We start from the raw sequence: 15,000 nt of genomic DNA, 5'->3' as shown, positions 1-15,000 counted from the left end.
GTACCGCTAACTACAGTATGGCGATGTTATTTTAGGGTCCCATTACAAACATACTCCTGTTATCCAATTCAATCATGCATCAGGCTTCAAATAACACTCAGCATGTTTGAGTTTCCAGCAGGACAATCAACCAAAGTATGGAAACGCTATGCTCCAAACGGAAACTATCATAAAAGGATCTCGTGGACTGCACGGTAAATCGTTGGTTTCAAGCAGCGGTCAACGCCATGTGACAATTCAACGTTCTATGGTGCCATCATCTTTTTTTTCTTAACAAAGAAGGAAAAGTATATAGAAAGCAATACATTTTATTCCATTTGCTATAAAGCAAAAACTTTACAAAAACAAAAAGAAACAGTTTATCATAAAACGATAGCGCTCCTGTATGGTTCACGAGTCTAGAGTTCTTTTTAGTGCAACATCAACATCAACTGCTATGCCTCATAATTTGCCTAATGCATGATCAACCACGAAACCATCGAGGAACATTTCAGAACACATGTACCGACAACTCAGTTCGGAATGGTGGGAAAAATCGACACTTTCGAAGTGAATACCACGAGAGCATCATCAGAAACATGAACCTCGCTTACGGGCACTGCTGAGCGCGAAAGCGATGCGCCATTGATGAAGCCCCGCATTGAATACTTTTACGGCGTTTCCGGGTCATTACTGACACACCAGGGTCCCTGTGCACTGAATGCGAATGACAGGAGATGGAGCCGGTGCCGGAGCGGGAGTGAATCACATGGGAGCCCTGGGTCCCATTCGATCAATGCTTCGAACCACAGCGCACCACTCCACACAAAGAGGTGCCCTCTTGTTAGCTTGAAAATTTATCTTGATTTCGCTTTCCCGCTATCACTTTCACTGCCACTTCATCGCTGTTCGCATGTGGGGTGGTCGAAACGGAGTACTACATAATATTTCCATTAGCATGCAGCAGAACGAACGCAACATTAGCACATTCGCCTTTCGTTCTCATTCTTCGTTCACCGTTTGCTGGCATTGTTGCTGCTGCTGTAGCCCGGTTGTGCGAAAATGCTAATTTATGAGTGTCCCTTGCAGTGCCGGTCGGTTGGAATGAGTACCGGGCAACCGGGGATTGCCACGCTAAGGCACTTTAACTCTTGGAGCACTACTTGCGTGCGCTCGTGTTCCGGATGCACACGGGAATAAAACGTGCCAGACAGAGCGTGCAAGTGTCAACGTGTTCCCAGCAGCGTGCATACAAACAGCACACGGAATGTGGGATAGATTTTTGTTTTTCAATAATCTCGCCTGCCACCCCCTCCTCCGAAATGCACGTGCGTTATACCGTGCCGTCTCTATCGGTTGCTCGATCGCACTCGACTCCTTTTTTTGCTGCATTGTTTTCCCTCGAGTCTAGGGAAAAGCAAAAGCCAAAGAGCACGGTTGCGTTCCAAGCTCCAGGTGAAATCAACTTAATCTCAAGCCGAAGTTTGAAAGTTTTGTTGATGTGTCGGTGGCGAGAGCCAGAAAGTTCCGTTTGCTGCCGTGCTAATGCAGCATAATTCTCTAGCGGCATTTGAAAAACTTTCTTAATCCAAAAGAGTACCACAAGTGGTACGAAATCATTTTAGCCGTGCTCGGCCGGGGAAGGAGGGGGCGGTTGCGGCAAGAACTTTGGTTTTGCTTTTCTTCCCCAGACACACATGACCAACCACAGGCGCTTTGCTACCAGGCATGGTACAATCGGCGGTCTCGTGGTGTTTTCTGGTGTGCGGAACAAATAAAGAACAGTGATACAAGCGTGTATTCGGTGCACTTTTTGATAAAGTTTCGTTCGAAATGATGGTCCGGTCCTTACACTCACTCAGAAAACCTTTTACAGAGAGATCAACAATATTATTTGATGTTTTCGAGATGATTTTCTTAATTTTTTTTCATAATAAAGAATATTAAAACCAATTTGATCATTTGGAGTAGAATGAATCGAATGGAGAAGTCGATGTCCATCGTGAATCGCGAAACACTATTGCATGAATCTCGATATCAAAGCAACAGCAGGAAAATCTTTTCCATTTTCTAAAAGCTACCAAAAACAGATAATTCCGATTTTTCTATAAACATAACAGTGTACTTCTAGAAACTAATAATCTAACGGATTGGAATGAGTGGAAACGAAAGATAATGCAATTTTTGTGTTGTTCATCGCAGTTTCGCGCTTGATTATTTGAGGTAAAGAAATAGCTATTCTTATGCTAGACCATGAGATTATGCACTTTTGAATAAAAACATCCAATTCATGCAATTTTTGATAAGTTTTTAACGTAGGAAAAGGTATACTTTTTATACATTTGTTTCGCGCCTGATGTCTTCGAATCAGGAATCGGTGTATTTCAGGAAAGCGAATAAAAATAATGCGATAGAACAAAGGCAAATAAGCATACTTTTTCGTACAAATATATCAGTTTTGTTTCAATTGATCAAAACAAAAAACTAGCACAATATTCTTGAAATGTAACAAAAACAAACATTGCCATTAAAACATCATTTGTTCATATCGTAGAGTGATTGGATCGCCCAAGGCTAATGACTACCATAGGGATTCATTGGAAACAATGAAATTATGGTCATTTGCTTGGCTGTAAAATTGCTGCCACAGAACCGGCCACTTTGCTGGACGCCCCACACTCCCTAGCGCCGTAGTAATTATCACATTTCACGTCGCAGGTATCGCAATCACAATCAAACATGCGCCTCGACGCCCAGCCCCACATGCCTGCACATATCGAAGCCAGCCAGAGGCATGAGGCACAGCCGCTTCCGCGAAACTTTTCCCAACCCAAACATTACCATAAAGCAGCGACAGCAGTCGGCATGCGTGCGTGCGTGCGCGTGTGTGTGGCTTGGAAAGTTTAGAAATTTGAGTCGTCGTTTGGCCCACTCTGAATGCAGAAACGCAGACCGCGCGGTCCTGACGAACACGACGTGCGTGCGAAGGAAGTGTTTCTTCGTGAGTTGCGTTCACGAGCAGCAGCGGCAGCCCCGTTGGGCCGATCGGTCAAACGAGTCATCGGTGCTCGGTCCAGGCACCAGGGCACCACGACACCGCCAGGGGATACCGGACACCGGAAGCGGGCAAAAATATTGAGCAAATGTTTATGGTGACAGTTGCCATGGTAGCACCATGGTGTGGTGCGCTGGAGTGAATTTGCCGCAGGAACAGGCTGACGCAGAGCAGAAATGTGACCGTTCCTCGTGCCCTCTTTCGTGGGCTCATTTGGCCGCGTGTGTGGAAGGTACACGATATGCGCACCCTTTCTTACCATCCCTCCCCTCCCCCGAGGGAACGCCAGGACCGGGGTGCGTGGGCTAAAAAAGTACGCCAACAAATTGGGGCACTTACCGACCCCCGGCCCGACCCGACCCGGCCCGTGGCCCAAGGAAAAGCTGGAATGAAATGAAAGGATACCAACCGGTGTGGGATCCATTTTTAGGGAGCCACGAGAAGGCGGGGCAGGTAGCGTCTTTGTGTTTGAGACGCAGGGCAGGGCAGGGCAGGGCAGGTCGTTCGACAATGTTTCAAGTGCTCTATGCTGCGTGGTAGCTCCAGCTGTAGCTAAGACCCTGTTGTCTTGTGTGTGCGGCTGTGTGTGCGTTTTCCTTGGCTTCTGATGGATGGAACCCCGAAACTCTTGCGTGGCCACAAGACGAAGCCGAGGGGATTATTTTCTTCTTTTTTTTTTTGAAGAGCGTAATGAGATGTTGAATAACTTCCATTAGAATTTGCGTTGCCGCAGGTAACGTGATACTGACCCATGGCTTGCTGCTAGATCGAAGGCATTTGTTAGCCTGAAATAGACAGATCACCACGTACGCAAAGGCGTCTGCGTGTGTTTCTATTGGGGTCACATTGGTGGTGCGATGCTTCTTTCCTGTTCCAGGCCATCATGTACACCGTAGAAGTGAAAGCTAATGTAAAAGCGGATGGGGGCAGAAAATTTGAACCCCGAAGGTAACCCCTGATCGATCCGGATCCTTTTTCCTCGTCACGTTACGACTAATGAAGAAGGCGTGTACTAGGTGTACCTTTCCCTCTTAGCGGAATGGTCGAAAATTCGTTGGCTTTAAGGGACGTTCGTTCCGGGAAATTCGGGGTCGACTTTAACGTCACACTCAACTGGTGTCCTTACAAACACACGCGCACGCACGCCAGATAAGGTGCGTTGTTCGGTGGTACCAATATGTTTGGAAAAATAAATAAAATAAAACATGAAACGAATTCCTCAAATTGACATTGGCAGCCCCAAATCGAGAACTCGTCTTCGAAATGGGCAAAACAGAAAAAGGGAAAACAAAGTGAAAGGAAGAAAAACTGCGGAACTGGCTTACAGGAACACGGCCCCACGAAGGATGCCTCCTCCGGGCGATTCTCGGCGAGCACAACGTTATGAGAAATAACTCCGAAAATCCCATCTGCATATCATTGCGTGTCCCAAGCGGAATTCACCGGTTCCGGGCGGTCCTGGCCTGGTACGACCCATCAATAACACATTTCATCACTTTTGGCAATGGCGGGTAGGCTCCGGCTGTCGGCCCATGACGATTGATATCCTTTTCAAGGGCTACAAATTGAATGAACCGGAACATGTCGACGAGATGGTGGTAGTGGGGGTTGGGTGGGTTCACTATCTACTTACGCTTTATGAAGTCAAAAAAGAGTGATTTAATAGAGTCCCCGACAAAAACTTCCTCGTCGGTGAGTTCGGTGACCTAGCTCTCTCGCTTTACGGGTTTGCGAGGAGAAAGCAGTGAAGAAGCAACGGAATGTGCCATTGCGGGAGTCGCCAGTGGAGGTGAGGCCATTGTACTGCTTAAGCTTTGTGCTGATGAACATTAAGCTCACATTTCACAGCGTGCTAGAGAGCGAGGACTACATTTTCGTCATAATCTACGTGAGTGAAGGGCTGTGACATCAAATAAACAGCCCTGCAACCGATCTGGTGAAGGTGAGTCGCGATTAAACTGTTTTTAGTAATCGATTTTGAGCAAAGCCATTCACCAAATTAGGGCAGCGAAGCCATGAAATGGTTATTGGTGGAAGGCTGCGTCCACATTAACATAATTCTGGGTAGAGAACATCGCCCCCCCCCCTTGACTGATCGAATTATAATCACCTCTTGTCTATTCCAGTGAGTCTTTTTGCTCAACTGTGGCGGCAAATCGTGAATTTAAGGTTAGATTTTCCTTTCTGTGACAGAAAAGCGAAAGAAAGTTCTGCGTTCCTAGCAGAAAAGTGAGATTATCAGTAAGTAATGTGGCATTAAATGCCAAAAGGTACCAATTTGGTTAAAGCAAAAATGTATAGCCTTGTATACCTCAACGCTTGAGCGAAATACCTCAAGAAAATTGAAAAGAATTTACTATGATTCGGTCAGAAAAAGATGCGAAGTTCCATGCTTTTAGCACTTATTTTGCTAATGAGATAGCATGACCATAGATTAACAACAAATCAGTTTACAAATAGGCTGATAGTGACATACGTCACTTACATTCTTCGTTATTGCAATATTATAATACCTAAAATAATTTTTACATGAACAGCTCGTCAGTTCCTTCCTACATTTAATCCCTCATTCAAAAGAATCTAGTTAATTCTTTTAGAACCATAAAAGATTCTCTTACCATCCATTTTCTAAAAACCTTTCTAATGCTCACCCACGATCTGTTCAGCATTTTAGCCGTAACATGTGTTCTGCGTGATCAAAACTTTTCCCCGACCAAATATCTTTCTCTGCATTCCATGGCAATAAATTACAGCCAAATTTGTTATGGCATGCGCTTTGATGTAGAGACTGCACACCAGTAGCAGTATCCTTCTCTTTTGCTGCATAGAGAGAGAAAGACCTCCGTCTCTAAACCGGTGACCTCACAAAGCGTCATCCAAATTCTCGAGTTACAAAATATAGGTCGTCAGACCGACCAACCAACCCACCAACCACCCGGCTGAAGGCTGCCAATCATATTGCCACTGGCTCGCATAGTTTGTGCCATCCCGCTGCTGACCACCGGTTTCAGTGGTTCTGTAAAGCATCCCGCAGGTCAACAAACTAACCCCCAAAACGTATACAAATTGCCATGTTCTCGTTCCTCGGACCGTATACCGGTTTTATGGTGCAAATTAAACAGCATCTTCACTCGGTTTCGCGGGACAAGACTGCGGGGGGAGCTCGAGATAAGAGATCGCTAGGACACCGACACCGTACACTCTATATATTTATAGACATCTCCTGTCGTCCATCCGTCGCCCCGTCGGAGGAGAAGGTGGTGGTGGTGGTGGTGGTGGTACTGCAGATGGCCCTTGCTGTCGCCCCGCCACCGGCCACCATCAGCCAGCGCATTTTATGTTGAATAAAGTCCGCCGTTAATCCTCATTTGTCTTTGCTAATTAATATCAAAGCCGGGTCCGAAGCCAGTTTGGCGTTCTGGTACACACTCTCTCTCTCTCTCTCTCTCCCTCTGTGTGTTGCCGGTACGAGTACTCCATCGTGAAAAGTGTGGCCACCGAATCCTGCTACTAATGGCGCAGATGGAGCACCAGCAGCACTGGCAGCAGCAGCAAATGAAATGAAATCTTCGGCGGCACACTCTGCCTACTGTAGGCCGCGACAATGGCCCGACAAGCCTGATGTCCCGGTAAGGGAGAAGGATCACAGCATAATAATTTCAGCTTAACGCTTCGCCTAGCGCTTTAAATTGCTTATCAAAGTGCGGGCTCGGTAAAAGAATAATTGACGATAACAGGCACATATCCTGCGCGAGCTTTCAATGGCTCCTTTTTAATGTGTCTCCGCAGGCGGCGGTGCTTTCAGCTGGCTTGTCTAGGATCGGACCGCTTGGACAACTACTTGGTCCACTAGCACACGGTCCAGCTCGCTTCAGTCACTGATCTGAAAATCGATTATTACACTCCGTTTCGACACGCTGTTTCCTGGTGCCCGACACAAAGTCAATCAATCAAAGCGGGCGCGTCGAAGTCGAAATCTTATTGCGGATTTTTCTTGGTAAGCGAGCGGAGTGCACTTGCACTCTGTCAAGAACGAACACGAACGGTGGCTCAGTAGATCTCGTTCTAGCATTAAAGTGAGTGTTTCTCCTTTTTGGTGAAGAATACTTTAAATTTTCCATCTGGCCACTGGCCGAGAAGTTACTCCGGAACCAGGGTCGATCCGGACGGTTTTTGAGTGATGACATTGCCGGCCGGGCTTTTAAACCGGAACTATCTCGCCCTATCTTTCGCTCCCTCTTCCTGTGATGATGTAATTAAGTTGCCCCATTTATACACGAGGTAGCGTGGAAGCACGTAGCCCGCTTATCGAGTGTTGCTGCTTCACGGTTACAAACTCTGGAACACTCGAGCGCGCGCGAGTACCGGCAAACTTTGTCATCGTGTCAAGCCGTAAAGTCAAACCGGTCGGTCGCTTTGCTGTCTTCCTCTTTGCCATCACCGGGACACATCCAAGGCATATAATGCTCACATCGGCATCTCGGAAAGCAAACCAACAAGAAGAGAAAAAAAACGAGCGAACGAACGATACGAAACGAAAACTTGTTGGCAATAAAATGCCATCTTGGCGCATTATTTGTAGAGGCGTGAAAGCAATCTTTCGCCTCTTTTTTTTTTTGCACCGCCACCACCCTCTTTCCCCCTTTCATTCGCACAACATCTTGCACCAACGTTGCTCATGCTCATCTCCTTCTGTGGCGGGCTCCTTGCGCAGGACGCAAAGGATGAGAAGAGCAGCATGAAAAAAAATCAATCAGGAAATCATTGCTGTTTTCCCACACCCGTTTCTTTTGCCTGTCTCTCTCTCTTGCTCTCTCTCTCTCTCTCTCTCTCTCTCTTGTGGCTTTTCCTCATGCTTTCCGCGAGCTCACTGCGACTGTTTACAAACGGATATAAAAATAAATCTTCACCGTGTACTTTCCTGTGCGGTTGTCTTAACGATTCTACGATCAGCTAAGGGAGGAGGGGGGGGGGGGATCGGTAGTGAACGCGAAAACGGGGTTACGGAGAGCACCCTACAGCCCCCTTCTGCGCCACCACCTGAGAATTTTATGGCCAACAGTGCCCGGAATCAGAATAGATGGGGCTGTACCCTATTGCGCGCGTATGCTTTAAAGACTTCTGCCTTCTGCTGCCTTCTGCTGCTCCTAGAATCTCATCCAAACGGAACTGGATGCGCAGTTTATGGACTGATGGGAAGGGAAACACCAAACATATTTGATTTGCCCGACCAACGGCACACTGGCAGCGGAGTGGAACAGATTGATTGAGAGACTTATAAATAATAATACTACTAATCATGTCCACCCCGGCCACAGGCGGCAGCCAGGTGTGACCGGCCAGGCAACATTGTCGTCTCCCGGGGGCTAACGCGAATAATCTAATTGTGCAGGAACGGCGGCACCGAACCGAACCTGGCACCGAGTCGGCGGCTGTACCTACCTCTTCCGTACACGAATCCCTTCCCATGCGAAACACATTTTGCATCGTCGTCGGGCCGTGGATTAGCTCACATGCTCACTGTGGCCATTATCGACCTTCGGCAACCGGCACGCCGGCAATGTCCATGATGTGCACTCGGTCGACGTCTTCGTCGAAAGCAGGAGCAGTTATAACGTGTCCTTGGGGCCCGTACGGTGCCCGAATCATGCTCACGTACTAGCACTAGTAACACCAACTGGTACAGTTCGTCCACTTGATTTTCCCACCGCTATTGTCAGCTGAGCTCGATCTTCACCTTCCGCTCCACCTTTGCCTTCCGGTCGGGCACACTTTCACGACTTGTGCTGCAGTGGAAACTCGTAGTGGTCGATGCTTAATGCACGCTTCATTAAGCACTCCGTATGATGTTGCTCATTTCTTCCACGTTCTTCTCTGCGGTTCTGCGCACGGTGCCCTGTAACGACAGAAGAGAGGATAGAGTGGATATGTATTCAAGAACGGAACAGGCGAACTAAACGGGTGAGCGAAGGGGGTGCCACAGAGCGCGTGCGAGAGTGTGAAGGAAATTAGTACCATTAGTGTCCCCCCTCACCGGAGGCAGGCCACCTTAACCCATTACAATTCTAGTGCAGTGTGGTAGAGTGTCTGATCTCGAGGAGGAGGAGAAGGAGAAAGCGGCCGAGGTCGCTTTCTGTTGCGAAAGCCACTAAGTGTGCTCGTTACAAGGCCTGCCAACCGGGATTGTGATGTGGATTGTGCCCTGTGGTGACTAAACTTTCGAAAATTTCTCAACAATGGGTCGGGCGCGGACCCCCCCCCCCCCCCCTCTAGGTAACCTCCCCGCATTCAGTGTCCTTAAGGTTCGCGCATTCGTCCTCGGTAAACAGGTGACCGGGCGTCCCGATTTTTAGCTCGCAGCCTGCACTTGACTTTAAAATGTGGCGTGTACGACATTAGAGAACAGCAGCCAGGCGCCCGGTAGCAAAGCAATTAATTATTTCAATTCCTACAACGGGCGCGACCGTCACCACCACCACCACCACCACCACGTCTTCTCTCTCTCTGTTGCTGCGCAATGTTCTTGGTGGTATATTTATTCCTATCGGCACTTTCACATTGGCAGCGCGCTGTGGCTGCGCATTGTTTGAGCTTGATGGTTGAAACGCGCGCCTCAGTGTCATCGTCATGAAATGGCGTCCACGGCTGCACTTGACCACGAGGCGTGGCGTCGTCTCGGGTCTTCGGGGGTGGGAAGGTGTTGTTGGACACTCCATCGCCACATCGTGACATGCGGAAATGGCAAATCACGCAGCACCGCATCGTTGTTCTGCTTCGCCGCCTGTAGTTGCTGGTGACATTTTCCACACAGAAGTTTGTACAAGGGACATCCAAACCACATTTGTTGTGTTGTGACGAACCGTTCAGATGATTCGACGAACGGATGGACCTTGGCATCCATATGCAAATACTCTGAGGTGCTCTGATTTTATGAGTAATAATAATGGGTGGTTTGGAATAGATTGTGAGGATGTGGATGCATTCTGACAATGATACAGTAGGATAGCTTGGTTTACCGGATCACATTCAGGGACACACTAGCTTTGATGCGCCGGCATTTCCATTTGGAAAATCATCGACAAATGATACTTGACCTTAGGAAGACCACGACGGAATTGGAATCAACTCGAATGTGCATAATGAGCACAGGAACTGCTACATTACGCCTGACACTGCAAGGTCAAACAGAAGTAGATCCATCGATTGTTAGTGTGTTTGCCCTTTTCACTCATCCTCTGTCATCTTCTCTATTGAACTTTTATTGATCTATTGCAATGCCCGTGCGCTGGCCATGCCATTTACATGCACAGTTCGGCATGCAGTCACCGTTTCTACAACACAACCGGTAGGTGGTAGGTTATTAATTTGAAGTGGAACCAGGTTCAAGTGGGTCCTGTGGCACTCGGTGAAGAGTCACCGGCACCGGATCATGCAGTATTTGGTCACCGGGACCGGGTGCCGCGCTGAATCATCGAGAGATGGTGACACGGTGGCAGCAGCAGAACTCAGTCACGAGTCCACTTGATGCCGGTGCTACCACTCCCCCGTTTGGTATTTCGGTTGACCCGAGCCGAAAGAGGGGGCCGTGACACTACAGGCACGAAGCACTAAAGGCATCCGGTCGCCCTTCAAAATGCGATACTGGAGTCTGGATGCTGCTGGTGCTGCTGCTGCTGATCGGAATTTTCCACTCCCTGTTCGTTCGTGTTCCTCACATTTGCTTCCACGAAACGAAAAACCTTCCACAGTCTGGTGCGCCACTTGAATTTCGAATCATTCGCCATCACCACGTGCACCTACGAAGCTGCTGACAGTGAACCTCGGTTTGTGCTGGCTTTGCTGGCGCGTTCCTGGACGATGCTTTTGTGCATTCTGCAGAAAGTGCAAGAGGGCCCAAGAGATAGAGAGACAGAGAGAGAGAGCGAAAGCGAGAACGAAATGAAGTGCTCGAGACGGGATCTCGGGAACGGGGAATCGTGTTTCCATTTTCTTCGTCATTTGCATCTTGCCACGAATGCACAACAACAAACACACATCAAACATCATCAGCCTGGTGTTCTGATACACGGAAGCTATACACTTTTGCTCCCAGCTGGCACTCTGCACGATTCGCATGCATATTTGAAGAAATATGTTGGAAATAAATTGAATAACTTCATGCATATCTTATGCCACACAAGACGGGATGGCATTGTTTCTGTTCGTGCGGAGGGGGGGGGGGTGAGATCATTCCCTTATTCTCTAGGGATAGAATGACAGCAACAACGTAGCAACAACAACGTAACAACAGCATCGCATGCTACTCGCTTCTCGCATGGCACGGTGTCACGATGTGATGGAAAACATGATTTAAAGTAAAATCAATATTTCAATTATCACAAACTCCCCCGCCCTGGCCCGGTCCTAGACACTGATCGGACCGATAGGTGATGCTTTTCATTCAAGCATCCCCCTCGCGACCTCCTCAAAAAGCAACACTACCCTCCCGGGGAGGAGCATCATTTTTCAATCCTCCAAAGCGGTGAGGCCGGGGCCATTAGCCCCAGTCCATCAGAGATTGCAATCCATTATGGGTGGGGGACGCTTTATAGGGAGAGAGCGAGTGATACAGAGAGTAGAAGAGAGAGAGACACAGAGAGAGAGAGATAAATAAGTTAAATACTTGCATTAATTAGATTAGAAAGCTTGGCCGTGGGAAACACGCGTCCTGCGTTGTGTCCACCCAGCACGTCGTCGGGGCCCAGGACTACCCCCCAAACCGCCCCTCAAAAAAGGAGGGGGATGAAATGGAGTTCGAGTGGAGTGTAAGCGTGTTCCTTGTGATGAGTTTTTGATGACAAAGTTCGGCGCCACGTTCGGATCAGGATCTTAAGGGGAACTTCTCTCGTTCCCAAAATTAAAGTAATGAATACCGCCAGCGCTCATGCCAGCAGGTGCGCTGAAGCTCGATGCTCGATGCTGGTGGCGATGGTAACAGGGTAACGAATGGCATGGAAACATTGTAAGGTAAATTCCCATTTCACACGAGGCACTGGCGGACCTGGAAACCTGGACGCGGGGGAGAAGAATATGCTCGCAATGCTTTCAAAATGTCGGTGGAATCCGCCGTGCCGACAGGGAACGTGAACGTGGCTCTGACTCTCTCTCTCTCTCTGTGCCTCTCTGGCAGGATCACGTTGTCCCTCCAGTTGTGCTGCTTCCGGTGGCTTAACGCGTGTCGCTCGTGACAAAGAAGAAGAAGCAAAAAGCGAAAGTCTTCCCACCATCCTCACAGTACCCCCCTCCCCCCCCCCCCCAAACACCATTTTTCTTTCCCTCAACGCCCAGCATCAGCATAATTGTCGCTCGTCACGAAAAAGTTAAACTTTGGCTCCACATTTCCCGTGAATTCGTTGCCAATCGGGCGGAGGGGAAGGAAGGAGTCGTAAAAGTTTCTCCGCTGTCGGCGCGAGCGGATCGGGAGTTTTAAGTCATGTTATGACGTCTCCGGTCACAACAACGACGGGTGGGGGGGGGAGCGTGTATGTCTGTCACAGGAACTTTCGGAACGAGGGGAGTCAGCATGGTATTACGGTTGCGGGCACACTGCTGGCACCTGATGTTTTTGGGGCCTCATTTGTTCCTGACATTTATTGATGCGTTTTTTTTTGTGTGTTCCATATCAACACCGAACGCGCTTCTCGACTTTCTTTACCGTCGTTGGCATCATTTTTTTATGGCTTTTTCTTCCCTTGTGCGTCCCTCGCATGTTCCTTTTTTGGGAAAGGTAAGTCAGATTCAAATTAAATTATGCATCGCAAAACGCGAAACACATGTAATGCACACGGTACGTTCGAATACCATTATCATCTTTTGCAAAAGGCGACTCGTCGTCGTAGGCTTCTTTGCAACGTCCTGCCCATCGTGTCTAGGGCCCGGACTCTGTGCTCGACCTTCCCCGGGGCATTGACGTGTGTTAGACAGCTTCCTCACCGGCGCAGCGCAACCGATGGCGGTGCAGGTGGAATTATTTGCCATTTATCAGGTGCTGGCGCTTCATGTGCCGTTCCTGGCTGCCAATTGGCTTAACTGAGGCGCCAGACCAAGGAGGTGGAATTGTGCAACCACTCCGAGCACCAACAACGATGACGACGAAGAAGAAAAAGAAGTGCAGTTTCTTCCCGGGTTGCAACCGAACCAAAAGCGTCGACAGAAGCGTCGCTACTAATGGGCGCTTCCCGCTTTTCTCACTCACCGAGGTTCCTCACCGTTCAGCGCATCATCAACCGTGGCCACTATGTCGAGCAATGTTTGATCAGGACTTTCATGTCACTGCGGGGTGGCACTGAGTTCATGCAAGTTTGCACCGATCGGTGTGCCGGTGCCGGGACAGCGAGAGTTCGTTAGCGAATCGAACCGTGGCTCCGGCGATGAAATTCGATTTAATTTTTTGCTCCTTTCGGCCTTTGCCCTTGTCGTCGTCGTCGTTGTCGTCGTCGTCGTCAAACGTTCTCGCTTGTCAACAAGCCCGGACCAAGCGGTGGTATGCCACGGCAAGGTCGATATATTTACTTTCATAATTTGCTGCGCAAACTTCCAGGCAACCGTCAAAGCGCCAACGTTCCTGGCCGGCCTGGCTGGCTGGCATCGCAACAACAGCAACATGCCAGGCACAGGCACACGTTCCGTTCAATCACAAATCAGATTAGACTTTACAGCGAGAACTTCTTCCAGGGCTGGGGCGAGTTCCGATCATTTTTATATTTTTTCGAATGGAAAGTTGTGTACGAATTGCATGTCAAAATTTGAAGATTGATCAAATGATTAATGCTTCACTGGAGCGGCTTCGTTGCGAACTTTTGCTTTCGGCCTGCCACGTGCCTGCCACCGGATATCACAATTAGCCGTTGATTGGCACCGCAGTAGCAGCAGCTCAGTGAGCAGAGTGTATCAATCACGCCGCAATGAGGTCCAATGTTGGACAACATTGCTTAGCCGTACTATCAATCATCGGTTTACTGGTGAATTTAATTCGTTTCCAGTGAAGAAAACAGATGTAGCAATGGGTAAGGACACTTGACGTACCTTCGCTTTGCTACTTGGAAGTTTGACGCAAGCAGTGGCCCCGCATCAGCTCCCACGAAACTCCCTGCTGGCCACTAATATCCGTAAAAAAAATCCGCTCGACAAAAAAATCCTAAAAAGAAACCTAGTGCCTAAGGGTGTCGAATATGTGTTTTTAATACAACATTCTCGCATGGCGCGCACGCGACAGATGTTCCAATGACGTCATTTGTGGCATACACCAAAAAAAAACCGAAAGGAAAAAAAACGAAAAAAAACATTCGCTGTAAAGTTTGGGTTTTTTTTGGGCCGCGGGGGGATGTTTCTTCTCTAATTATACACGTGACTAATTGGACAGTGTTGGCCAGAACGTGCCCCGTGACCCGTGTCCCCTCGGTCCCGTATTCCAGCTGCCTGTACCTGCCGGCCGTCAAGGATCCTTGACGAGGCGGCTGTGTTCGGCCCCAAACATTCGTCACCGTGTTGTGTGCGGCGATCGTGTCATCGCACATTGATGCAACAACAACCAACAAACTCACGTCGTAAGGTGCCGGTGAGTTTTGGGGGTGAGATTTAGGCGACGCCGATTTGAATCTAGTGACCGAATGGAATTTGTGGATTTCGTTTCTCCGAGATACCCAGCTGTTCCGGTGTCCTGGGAGCCGCGGCACGTGTCCGTCTTCTCATCAGAAGCATCAGCACCGTCATCATCATCAGTGGGCGGGGCGGTGCAGCACTAATGATGAGCAGAACATGACTGGACATGACTTGCACGACGACCGGGCACGAGACTCCTTATATGTGATGGTCCGCTCGTCCGATGAATGCATGAGGGCGGTAATGATACTCTTCAATCATGATTTGGAACTTTAATCCCGGGGGTCCCCTGTTGGGCGGGAGGATCGGTGCGGTGGCAACAGAAC

The 15,000-nt window shown here is 48.7% G+C and overlaps 1 protein-coding gene across 4 annotated transcripts in view; it reads right to left on the bottom strand.

Moving 5' to 3' along the window:
* Window positions 1–15,000, bottom strand: part of LOC126579207 (uncharacterized) — a 65,824-nt gene that overhangs the window by 47,816 nt on the left and 3,008 nt on the right. For all 4 annotated transcript variants that reach the window (XM_050242586.1, XM_050242587.1, XM_050242589.1 and 1 more), the window contains exon 3: window positions 8,477–8,930. The gene's annotated coding sequence lies outside the window, so the exon portion shown is untranslated. The remainder of the gene's footprint in view (window positions 1–8,476; window positions 8,931–15,000) is intronic.

The sequence above is a fragment of the Anopheles aquasalis genome, chromosome 3, assembly GCF_943734665.1.
Source record: "Anopheles aquasalis chromosome 3, idAnoAquaMG_Q_19, whole genome shotgun sequence".
Lineage (NCBI taxonomy): Eukaryota > Metazoa > Arthropoda > Insecta > Diptera > Culicidae > Anopheles > Anopheles aquasalis.
Note: the sequence above shows the minus strand (reverse complement) of the source record. Positions and strands in the feature narration are given on the sequence as shown.